Source organism: Ambystoma mexicanum, chromosome 2p (assembly GCF_040938575.1).
Source record: "Ambystoma mexicanum isolate Mex_15411 chromosome 2p, UKY_AmexF1_1, whole genome shotgun sequence".
NCBI classification, from domain to species: domain Eukaryota; kingdom Metazoa; phylum Chordata; class Amphibia; order Caudata; family Ambystomatidae; genus Ambystoma; species Ambystoma mexicanum.
Window position 1 is genome coordinate 607,185,030 of NC_090923.1, and position 12,226 is coordinate 607,197,255.

Consider the following 12,226-nt stretch of genomic DNA (forward strand, 5'->3'; position numbering starts at 1 on the left):
GCAGGTGCCCCTCAGTGGTGGGGGGTGGGGTGCAAGTGGACATGAGTGGAACATGAGTGGGGGCCTCCTGGCAGGTGCCCCTCAGTGCTGGGGGGTGGGGGTGCAAGGGGACATGAGTGGGGGCCTGCTGGCAGGTGCCCTGCACTGCTGGGGTGTGGGGGTACAAGGGTACATGAGTGGGACATGTGTGGGAGCCTGCTGGCAGGTGCCCTGTACTGCTGGGGGGTGGGGGTGCAGGGGAACATGAGTGGGACATGAGTGGGGGCCTTCTGGCAGGTGCCCCTCAGTGCTGGGGGGTGGGGGTGCAAGGGGACATGAGTAGGGGCCTGCTGGCAATTGCCCTGTACTGTTGGGGGGTGGGTGTGCAAGGGGACATGAGTGGGACATGAGTGGGGGCCTGCTGGCAACTGCCCTGCACTGCTGGGGGTGGGGGTGCAAGGGGGCATGAGTGGCACATGAGTGGGGGCCTGCTGGCAGGGCCCTTCAGTGCTGGGGGGTGGGGGTGCAAGGGACATGAGTGGGGGCCTGCTGGCAGGTGCACTGCACTGCTGGGGGTTGGGGGGTGCAAGGGGACATGAGTGGGACATGAGTGGGGGCCTGCTGGCAGGTGCCCTGCACTGCTGGGGGGTGGGGATGCAAGGGGACATGAGTGGGGGCCTGCTGGCAGGTGCCCTGCACTGCTGGGGGGTTGGGGTGCAAGGAGACATGAGAGGGGGCCTGCTGGCAGGTGCCCTGCACTGCTGGGGGGTGGGGGTGCAAGGGGACATGAGTGGGACATGAGTGGGGGCCTGCTGGCAGGTGCCCCTCAGTGCTAGGGGGTGGGGGTGCAAGGGGACATGAGTGGGGGCCTGCTGGCAGGTGCCCTGCACTGCTGGGGGGTGGGGGTGTAGAGGACATGAGTGGGGGTCTGTTGGCAGGTGCCCCTCACTGCTGGGGGGTGGGGGTGCAAGGGGACATGAGTGGGGGTCTCCTGGCAGGTGCCCTCAGTGCTGGGGGGTGGGGGTGCAGGGGGACATGAGTGGGACATGAGTGGGGGCCTGCTGGCAGGTGCCCTGCACTGCTGGGGGGTGGGGGTGCAAGGGGACATGAGTGGGGGCCTGCTGGCAGGTGCCCTGCACTGCTGGGGGGTGGGGTGCAAGGGGACATGAGTGGGACATGATTGGGGGCCTGCTGGCAGCTGCCCTGCACTGCTGGGGGTGGGGGGTAAGGGGACATGAGTGGGGGCCTGCTGACAGGTGCCCCTCAGAGCTGGGCGGTGGTGGTGCAAGGGGACATGAGTGGGGGCCTGCTGGCAGGTGCCCTGCACTGCTGGGGGGTTGGGGTGCAAGGAGACATGAGTGGGGGCCTGCTGGCAGGTGCCCCTCAGTGCTAGGGGGTGGGGGTGCAAGGGGACATGAGTGGGGGCCTGCTGGCAGGTGCCCTGCACTGCTGGGGGTGGGGGTGTAGGGGACATGAGTGGGGGTCTGTTGGCAGGTGCCCCTCACTGCTGGGGGGTTGGGGTGCAAGGGGACATGAGTGGGGGTCTCCTGGCAGGTGCCCTCAGTGCTGGGGGGTGGGGGTGCAGGGGGACATGAGTGGGACATGAGTGGGGGCCTGCTGGCAGGTGCCCTGCACTGCTGGGGGGTGGGGGTGCAAGGGGACATGAGTGGGGGCCTGCTGGCAGGTGCCCTGCACTGCTGGGGGGTGGGGTGCAAGGGGACATGAGTGGGACATGATTGGGGGCCTGCTGGCAGCTGCCCTGCACTGCTGGGGGGTGGGGGGGTAAGGGGACATGAGTGGGGGCCTGCTGGCAGGTGCCCCTCAGAGCTGGGAGGTGGTGGTGCAAGGGGACATGAGTGGGGGCCTGCTGGCAGGTGCCCTGCACTGCTGGGGGGTTGGGGTGCAAGGAGACATGAGTGGGGGCCTGCTGGCAGGTGCCCTGCACTGCTGGGGGGTGGGGGTGCAAGGGGACATGCGTGGGACATGAGTGGGGGCCTGCTGGCAGGTGCCCCTCAGTGCTGGGGGTGGGGGTGCAAGGGGACATGAGTGGGGGCCTGCTGGCAGGTGCCCTGCACTGCTGGGGGGTGGGGGTGTATGGGGACATGAGTGGGGGCCTGTTGGCAGGTGCCCCTCACTGCTGGGGTTGGGGGTCCAAGGGGACATGAGTGGGAGCCTGCTGGCAGGTGCCCCTCAGTGGTGGGGGGTGGGGTGCAAGGGGACATGAGTGGAACATGAGTGGGGGCCTGCTGGCAGGTGCCCCTCAGTGCTGGGGGGTGGGGGTCCAAGGGGACATGAGTGGGAGCCTGCTGGCAGGTGCCCCTCAGTGGTGGGGGGTGGGGTGCAAGGGGACATGAGTGGAACATGAGTGGGGGCCTGCTGGCAGGTGCCCCTCAGTGCTGGGGGGTGGGGTGCAAGGGGACATGAGTAGGGGCCTGCTGGCAAGTCCCTATACTGTTGGGGGGTGGGTGTGCAAGGGGACATGAGTGGGACATGAGTGGGGGCCTGCTGGCAGCTGCCCTGCACTGCTGGGGGGTGGGGGTGCAAGGGGACATGAGTGGCACATGAGTGGGGGCCTGCTGGCAGGTGCCCTGCACTGCTGGGGGGTGGGGTGCAAGGGGACATGAGTGGGACAAGAGTGGGGGCCAGCTGGCAGGGCCCTTTAGTGCTGGGGGGTGGGGGTGCAAGGGGGCATGAGTGGGGGCCAGCTGGCAGGTGCACTGCACTGCTGGGGGTTGGGGGGTGCAAGGGGACATGAGTGGGACATGAGTGGGGGGCTGCTGGCAGGTGCCCTGCACTGCTGGGGGGTGGGGATGCAAGGGGACATGAGTGGGGGCCTGCTGGCAGGTGCCCTGCACTGCTGGGGGGTGGGTGTGCAAGGGGACATGAGTGGGACATGAGTGGGGGCCTGCTGGCAGGTGCCCTGCTCTGCTGGGGGGTGGGGGTGCAAGGGGACATGAGTGGGGCCTGCTGGCAGGTGCCCTGCACTGCTGGGGGTGGGGGTGCAAGGGGACATGAGTGGGACATGAGTGGGGGCCTGCTGGCAGGTGCCCCTCAGTGCTGGGAGGTGGGGGTGCAAGGGGTCATGAGTGGGGGCCTGCTGGCAGGTGCCCTGCACTGCTGGGGGGTGGGGGTGCACAGCGACATGAGTGGGGGCCTGTTGGCAGGTGCCCCTCACTGCTGGGTGGTGGGGGTGCAAGGGAACATGAGTGGGAGCCTGCTGGCAGGTGCCTCTCAGTGCTTGGGGGTGGGGAGGCAAGGGGACTTGAGTGGGACATCAGTGGGGGCCTGCTGGCAGGTGCCCTGCACTGCTGGGGGGTGGGGGTGCAAGGGGACATGAGTGGCACATGAGTGGGGGCCTGCTGGCAGGTGCCCTGCACTGCTGGGGGGTGGGGTGCAAGGGGACATGAGTGGGACAAGAGTGGGGGCCAGCTGGCAGGGCCCTTTAGTGCTGGGGGGTGGGGGTGCAAGGGGGCATGAGTGGGGGCCTGCTGGCAGGTGCACTGCACTGCTGGGGGTTGGGGGGTGCAAGGGGACATGAGTGGGACATGAGTGGGGGGCTGCTGGCAGGTGCCCTGCACTGCTGGGGGGTGGGGATGCAAGGGGACATGAGTGGGGGCCTGCTGGCAGGTGCCCTGCACTGCTGGGGGGTGGGTGTGCAAGGGGACATGAGTGGGACATGAGTGGGGGCCTGCTGGCAGGTGCCCTGCACTGCTGGGGGGTGGGGGTGCAAGGGGACATGAGTGGGACATGAGTGGGGCCTGCTGGCAGGTGCCCTGCACTGCTGGGGGTGGGGGTGCAAGGGGACATGAGTGGGACATGAGTGGGGGCCTGCTGGCAGGTGCCCCTCAGTGCTGGGAGGTGGGGGTGCAAGGGGTCATGAGTGGGGGCCTGCTGGCAGGTGCCCTGCACTGCTGGGGGGTGGGGGTGCACAGCGACATGAGTGGGGGCCTGTTGGCAGGTGCCCCTCACTGCTGGGTGGTGGGGGTGCAAGGGAACATGAGTGGGAGCCTGCTGGCAGGTGCCTCTCAGTGCTGGGGGGTGGGGAGGCAAGGGGACTTGAGTGGGACATCAGTGGGGGCCTGCTGGCAGGTGCCCTGCACTGCTGGGGGGTGGGGGTGCAAGGGGACATGAGTGGGACATTAGTGGGGGCCTGCTGGCAGGTGCCCCTTAGTGCCGGGGGGTGGGGGTGCAAGGGGACATGAGTGGGGGCCTGCTGGCAGGTGCCCTGCACTGCTGGGGGGTGGCGGTGCAGGGGGCCATGAGTGGGGGCCTGCTGGCAGGTGTCCTGCACTGCTGGGGGGTGGGGGTGCAAGGGGACATAAGTGGGACATGAGTGGGGGCCTTCTGGCAGGTGCCCCTCAGTGCTGGGGGGTGGGGGTGCAAGGGGACATGAGTGAGGGCCTGCTGGCAGGTGCCCTGTACTGCTGGGGGGTGGGTGTGCAAGGGGACATGAGTGGGACATGAGTGGGGGCCTGCTGGCAGCTGCCCTGCACTGCTGGGGGGTGGGGGTGCAAGGGGACATGAGTGGCACATGAGTGGGGGCCTGCTGGCAGGTGCCCTGCACTGCTGGGGGGTGGGGTGCAAGGGGACATGAGTGGGACAAGAGTGGGGGCCAGCTGGCAGGGCCCTTTAGTGCTGGGGTGTGGGGGTGCAAGGGGGCATGAGTGGGGGCCTGCTGGCAGGTGCACTGCACTGCTGGGGGTTGGGGGGTGCAAGGGGACATGAGTGGGACATGAGTGGGGGGCTGCTGGCAGGTGCCCTGCACTGCTGGGGGGTGGGGATGCAAGGGGACATGAGTGGGGGCCTGCTGGCAGATGCCCTGCACTGCTGGGGGGTGGGTGTGCAAGGGGACATGAGTGGGACATGAGTGGGGGCCTGCTGGCAGGTGCCCTGCACTGCTGGGGGGTGGGGGTGCAAGGGGACATGAGTGGGACATGAGTGGGGCCTGCTGGCAGGTGCCCTGCACTGCTGGGGGTGGGGGTGCAAGGGGACATGAGTGGGACATGAGTGGGGGGCTGCTGGCAGGTGCCCTGCACTGCTGGGGGGTGGGGATGCAAGGGGACATGAGTGGGGGCCTGCTGGCAGGTGCCCTGCACTGCTGGGGGGTGGGTGTGCAAGGGGACATGAGTGGGACATGAGTGGGGGCCTGCTGGCAGGTGCCCTGCACTGCTGGGGGGTGGGGGTGCAAGGGGACATGAGTGGGACATGAGTGGGGGACTGCTGGCAGGTGCCCTGCACTGCTGGGTGGTGGGGGTGCAAGGGGACATGAGTGGGGGCCTGCTGGCAGGTGCCCCTCAGTGCTGGGGGGGTGGGGGTGCAAGGGGACATGAGTGAGGGCCTGCTGGCAGGTGCCCTGCACTGCTGGGGGATGGGGGTGCAAGGGGACATGAGTGGGGGCCTGTTGGCAGGTGCCCCTCACTTTTGGGGGGTGGGGGTGCAAGGGGACATGAGTGGGGGTCTGCTGGCAGGTGCCCCTCAGTGCTGGGGCGTGGGGGTGCAGGGAGACATGAGTGGGACATGAGTGGGGGCCTGCTGGCAGGTGCCCCTCAGTGCTGGGAGGTGGGGGTGCAAGGGGTCATGAGTGGGGGCCTGCTGGCAGGTGCCCTGCACTGCTGGGGGGTGGGGGTGGACAGCAACATGAGTGGGGGCCTGTTGGCAGGTGCCCCTCACTGCTGGGTGGTGGGGGTGCAAGGGAACATGAGTGGGAGCCTGCTGGCAGGTGCCTCTCAGTGCTGGGGGGTGGGGAGGCAAGGGGACTTGAGTGGGACATCAGTGGGGGCCTGCTGGCAGGTGCCCTGCACTGCTGGGGGGTGGGGGTGCAAGGGGACATGAGTGGGACATTAGTGGGGGCCTGCTGGCAGGTGCCCCTTAGTGCCGGGGGGTGGGGGTGCAAGGGGACATGAGTGGGGGCCTGCTGGCAGGTGCCCTGCACTGCTGGGGGGTGGCGGTGCAGGGGGACATGAGTGGGGGCCTGCTGGCAGGTGTCCTGCACTGCTGGGGGGTGGGGGTGCAAGGGGACATAAGTGGGACATGAGTGGGGGCCTTCTGGCAGGTGCCCCTCAGTGCTGGGGGGTGGGGGTGCAAGGGGACATGAGTGAGGGCCTGCTGGCAGGTGCCCTGTACTGCTGGGGGGTGGGTGTGCAAGCGGACATGAGTGGGACATGAGTGGGGGCCTGCTGGTAGGTGCCCTGCGCTTCTGGGGGGTGGGGGTGCCAGGGGACATGAGTGGGGGATTGCTGGCAGGTGTCCTGCACTGCTGGGGGCTGGGGGTGCAAGGGGACATGAGTGGGGGCCTGCTGGCAAGTGCCCTGCACTGCTGGGGGGTGGGGGTGCAAGGGGACATGAGTGGGACATGAGTGGGGGACTGCTGGCAGGTGCCCTGCACAGCTGGGTGGTGGGGGTGCAAGGGTACATGAGTGGGGGCCTGCTGGCAGGTGCCCCTCAGTGCTGGGGGGGTGGGGGTGCAAGGGGACATGAGTGAGGGCCTGCTGGCAGGTGCCCTGCACTGCTGGGGGATGGGGGTGCAAGGGGACATGAGTGGGGGCCTGTTGGCAGGTGCCCCTCACTGTTGGGGGGTGGGGGTGCAAGGGGACATGAGTGGGGGTCTGCTGGCAGGTGCCCCTCAGTGCTGGGGGGTGGGGGTGCAGGGAGACATGAGTGGGACATGAGTGGGGGCCTGCTGGCAGGTGCCCTGCACTGCTGGGGGGTGGGGGTGCAAGGGGACATGAGTGGGGGCCTGCTGGCAGGTGCCCTGCACTGCTGGGGGGTGGGGTTGCAAGGGGACATGAGTGGGACATGATTGGGGGCCTGCTGGCAGCTGCCCTGCACTGCTGGGGAGTGGGGATGCAAGGGGACATGAGTGGGGGCCTGCTGGCAGGTGTCCCTCAGAGCTGGGCGGTGGTGGTGCAAGGGGACATGAGTGGGGGCCTGCTGGCAGGTGCCCTGCACTGCTGGGGGGTTGGGATGCAAGGAGACATGAGTGGGGGCCTGCTGGCAGGTGCCCTGCACTGCTGGTGGGTGGGGGTGCAAGGGGACATGAGTGGGACATGAGTGGGGGCCTGCTGGCAGGTGCCCCTCAGTGCTGGGGGTTGGGTGCAAGGGGACATGAGTGGGGGCCTGCTGGCAGGTGCCCTGCACTGCTGGGGGGTGGGGGTGTAGGGGTACATGAGTGGGGGCCTGTTGGCAGGTGCCCCTCATTGGTGGGGGTTGGGAGTGCAAGGGGACATGAGTGGAACATGAGTGGGGGCCTTCTGGCAGGTGCCCCTCAGTACTGGGGGGTGGGGGTGCAAGGGGACATGAGTGGGGACCTGCTGGCAGGTGCCCTGCACTGCTGGGGTGTGGAGGTACAAGGGTACATGAGTGGGACATGAGTGGGAGCCTGCTGGCAGGTGCCCTGTACTGATGGGCGTGGGGGTGCAAGGGAACATGAGTGGGACATGAGTGGGGGCCTTCTGGCAGGTGTCCCTCAGTGCTGGGGGGTGGGGGTGCAAGCGGACATGAGTGGGGGCCTGCTGGCAGGTGCCCTGTACTGTAGGGGGGTGGGTGTGCAAGGGGACATGAGTGGGACATGATGGGGGCCTGCTGGAGCTGCCCTGCACTGCTGGGGGGTGGGGGTGCAAGGGGACATGAGTGGGACATGAGTGGGGGCCTGCTGGCAGGTGACCTGCACTGCTGGGGGGTGGGGGTGCAAGGGGACATGAGTGGGGGCCTGCTGGCAGGGCCCTTCAGTGCTGGGGGTTGGGGGTGCAAGGGTACATGAGTGGGACATGAGTGGGGGCCAGCTGGCAGGTGCCCTGCACTGCTGGGGGGTGGGGATGCAAGGGACATGAGTGGGGGCCTGCTGGCAGCTGCCCTGCACTGCTGGGTGGTGGGGGTGCAAGGGGACATGAGTGGAGGCCTGCTGGCAGGTGTCCTGCACTGCTGGGGGGTGGGGGTGCAAGGGGACATGAGTGGGGGCCTGTTGGCAGGTGCCCCTCACTGCTGGGGCGTCGGGGTGCAAGGGGACATGAGTGGGGGCCTGCTGGCAGCTGCCCTGCACTGCTGGGGGGTGGGGGTGCAAGGGGACATAAGTGGGACATGAGTGGGGGCCTTCTGGCAGGTGCTCCTCAGTGTTGGGGGGTTTGGGTGCAAGGGGACATGAGTGAGGGCCTGCTGGCAGGTGCCCTGTACTGCTGGGGGGTGGGTGTGCAAGTGGACATGAGTGGGACATCAGTGGGGGCCTGCTGGCAGGTGCCCTGCGCTGCTGGGGGGTGGGGGTGCCAGGGGACATGCGTGGGACATGAGTGGGGGCTTGCTGGCAGGTGTCCTGCACTGCTGGGGGCTGGGGGTGCAAGGGGACATGAGTGGGGGCCTGCTGGCAAGTGCCCTGCACTGCTGGGGGTTGGGGGTGCATGGGGACATGAGTGGGACATGAGTGGGGACTGCTGGCAGGTGCCTTGCACTGCTGGGGGGGGTGGGGGTGCAAGGGGACATGAGTGAGGGCCTGCTGGCAGGTGCCCTGCACTGCTGGGGGATGGGGGTGCAAGGGGGCATGAGTGGGGGCCTGTTGGCAGGTGCCCCTCACTGCTGGGGGGTGGGGGTGCAAGGGGACATGAGTGGGGGTCTGCTGGCAGGTGCCCCTCAGTGCTGGGGGGTGGGGGTGCAGGGGGACATGAGTGGGACATGAGTGGGGGCCTGCTGGCAGGTGCCCTGCACTGCTGGGGGGTGGGGGTGCAAGGGGACATGATTGGGGGCCTGCTGGCTGGTGCCCTGCACTGCTGGGGGGTGGGGTTGCAAGGGGACATGAGTGGGACATGATTGGGGGCCTGCTGGCAGCTGCCCTGCACTGCTGGGGAGTGGGGATGCAAGGGGACATGAGTGGGGGCCTGCTGGCAGGTGTCCCTCAGAGCTGGGCGGTGGTGGTGCAAGGAGACATGAGTGGGGGCTGCTGGCAGGTGCCCTGCACTGCTGGGGGGTTGGTTTGCAAGGAGACATGAGTGGGGGCCTGCTGGCAGGTGCCCTGCACTGCTGGTGGGTGGGGGTGCAAGGGGACATGAGTGGGACATGAGTGGGGGCCTGCTGGCAGGTGCCCTGCACTGCTGGGGAGTGGGGATGCAAGGGGACATGAGTGGGGGCCTGCTGGCAGGTGTCCCTCAGAGCTGGGCGGTGGTGGTGCAAGGAGACATGAGTGGGGGGCTGCTGGCAGGTGCCCTGCACTGCTGGGGGGTGGGGGTGCAAGGGGACATGAGTGGGGGCCTGCTGGCAGGTGCCCTGCACTGCTGGGGGGTGGGGGTAGGGGTACATGAGTGGGGGCCTGTTGGCAGGTGCCCCTCACTGCTGGGGGGTGGGGGTGCAAGGGGACATGAGTGGAAGCCTGCTGGCAGGTGCCCCTCAGTGGTGGGGGTTGGGGGTGCAAGGGGACATGAGTGGAACATGAGTGGGGGCCTGCTGGCAGGTGCCCTGCACTGCTGGGGGGTGGGGGTGCAAGGGGACATGAGTGGGGGCCTGCTGGCAGGTGCCCTGCACTGCTGGGGGGTGGGGGTGTAGGGGTACATGAGTGGGGGCCTGTTGGCAGGTGCCCCTCATTGGTGGGGGTTGGGAGTGCAAGGGGACATGAGTGGAACATGAGTGGGGGCCTGCTGGCAGGTGCCCCTCAGTACTGGGGGGTGGGGGTGCAAGGGGACATGAGTGGGGACCTGCTGGCAGGTGCCCTGCACTGCTGGGGTGTGGAGGTACAAGGGTACATGAGTGGGACATGAGTGGGAGCCTGCTGGCAGGTGCCCTGTACTGATGGGGGTGGGGGTGCAAGGGAACATGAGTGGGACATGAGTGGGGGCCTTCTGGCAGGTGTCCCTCAGTGCTGGGGGGTGGGGGTGCAAGCGGACATGAGTGGGGGCCTGCTGGCAGGTGCCCTGTACTGTAGGGGGGTGGGTGTGCAAGGGGACATGAGTGGGACATGATGGGGGCCTGCTGGAGCTGCCCTGCACTGCTGGGGGGTGGGGGTGCAAGGGGACATGAGTGGGACATGAGTGGGGGCCTGCTGGCAGGTGACCTGCACTGCTGGGGGGTGGGGGTGCAAGGGTACATGAGTGGGACAAGAGTGTAGGCCTGCTGGCAGGGCCCTTCAGTGCTGGGGGTTGGGGGTGCAAGGGGACATGAGTGGGGGCCTGCTGGCAGGTGCACTGCACTGCTGGGGGTTGGGGGGCGCAAGGGGACATGAGTGGGACATGAGTGGGGGCCAGCTGGCAGGTGCCCTGCACTGCTGGGGGGTGGGGATGCAAGGGACATGAGTGGGGGCCTGCTGGCAGCTGCCCTGCACTGCTGGGTGGTGGGGGTGCAAGGGGACATGAGTGGGGGCCTGCTGGCAGGTGCCCTGCACTGCTGGGGGGTGGGGGTGCAAGGGGACATGAGTGGGGGCCTGTTGGCAGGTGCCCCTCACTGCTGGGGCGTTGGGGTGCAAGGGGACATGAGTGGGGGCCTGCTGGCAGCTGCCCTGCACTGCTGGGGGTGCAAGGGGACATAAGTGGGACATGAGTGGGGGCCTTCTGGCAGGTGCCCCTCAGTGCTGGGGGGTGGGGGTGCAAGGGGACATGAGTGAGGGCCTGCTGGCAGGTGCCCTGTACTGCTGGGGGGTGGGTGTGCAAGCGGACATGAGTGGGACATCAGTGGGGGCCTGCTGGCAGGTGCCCTGCGCTGCTGGGGGGTGGGGGTGCCAGGGGACATGAGTGGGACATGAGTGGGGGCTTGCTGGCAGGTGTCCTGCACTGCTGGGGGCTGGGGGTGCAAGGGGACATGAGTGGGGGCCTGCTGGCAAGTGCCCTGCACTGCTGGGGGTTGGGGGTGCATGGGGACATGAGTGGGACATGAGTGGGGGGCTGCTGGCAGGTGCCCTGCACTGCTGGGGGGTGGGGATGCAAGGGGACATGAGTGGGGGCCTGCTGGCAGGTGCCCTGCACTGCTGGGGGATGGGGGTGCAAGGGGGCATGAGTGGGGGCCTGTTGGCAGGTGCCCCTCACTGCTGGGGGGTGGGGGTGCAAGGGGACATGAGTGGGGGTCTGCTGGCAGGTGCCCCTCAGTGCTGGGGGGTGGGGGTGCAGGGGGACATGAGTGGGACATGAGTGGGGGCCTGCTGGCAGGTGCCCTGCACTGCTGGGGGGTGGGGGTGCAAGGGGACATGAGTGGGGGCCTGCTGGCAGGTGCCCTGCACTGCTGGGGGGTGGGGTTGCATGGGGACATGAGTGGGACATGAGTGGGGGCCTTCTGGCAGGTGCCCCTCAGTGCTGGGGGGTGGGGGTGCAAGGGGACATGAGTGAGGGCCTGCTGGCAGGTGCCCTGTACTGCTGGGGGGTGGGTGTGCAAGGGGACATGAGTGGGACATGAGTGGGGGCCTGCTGGCAGCTGCCCTGCACTGCTGGGGGGTGGGGGTGCAAGGGGACATGAGTGGCACATGAGTGGGGGCCTGCTGGCAGGTGCCCTGCACTGCTGGGGGGTGGGGTGCAAGGGGACATGAGTGGGACAAGAGTGGGGGCCAGCTGGCAGGGCCCTTTAGTGCTGGGGTGTGGGGGTGCAAGGGGGCATGAGTGGGGGCCTGCTGGCAGGTGCACTGCACTGCTGGGGGTTGGGGGGTGCAAGGGGACATGAGTGGGACATGAGTGGGGGGCTGCTGGCAGGTGCCCTGCACTGCTGGGGGGTGGGGATGCAAGGGGACATGAGTGGGGGCCTGCTGGCAGGTGCCCTGCACTGCTGGGGGGTGGGTGTGCAAGGGGACATGAGTGGGACATGAGTGGGGGCCTGCTGGCAGGTGCCCTGCACTGCTGGGGGGTGGGGGTGCAAGGGGACATGAGTGGGACATGAGTGGGGCCTGCTGGCAGGTGCCCTGCACTGCTGGGGGTGGGGGTGCAAGGGGACATGAGTGGGACATGAGTGGGGGTGCTGGGGGGTGGGGGTGCAAGGGGACATGAGTGGGACATGAGTGGGGGACTGCTGGCAGGTGCCCTGCACTGCTGGGTGGTGGGGGTGCAAGGGGACATGAGTGGGGGCCTGCTGGCAGTGCCCCTCAGTGCTGGGGGGGTGGGGGTGCAAGGGGACATGAGTGAGGGCCTGCTGGCAGGTGCCCTGCACTGCTGGGGGATGGGGGTGCAAGGGGACATGAGTGGGGGCCTGTTGGCAGGTGCCCCTCACTTTTGGGGGGTGGGGGTGCAAGGGGACATGAGTGGGGGTCTGCTGGCAGGTGCCCCTCAGTGCTGGGGGGTGGGGGTGCAGGGAGACA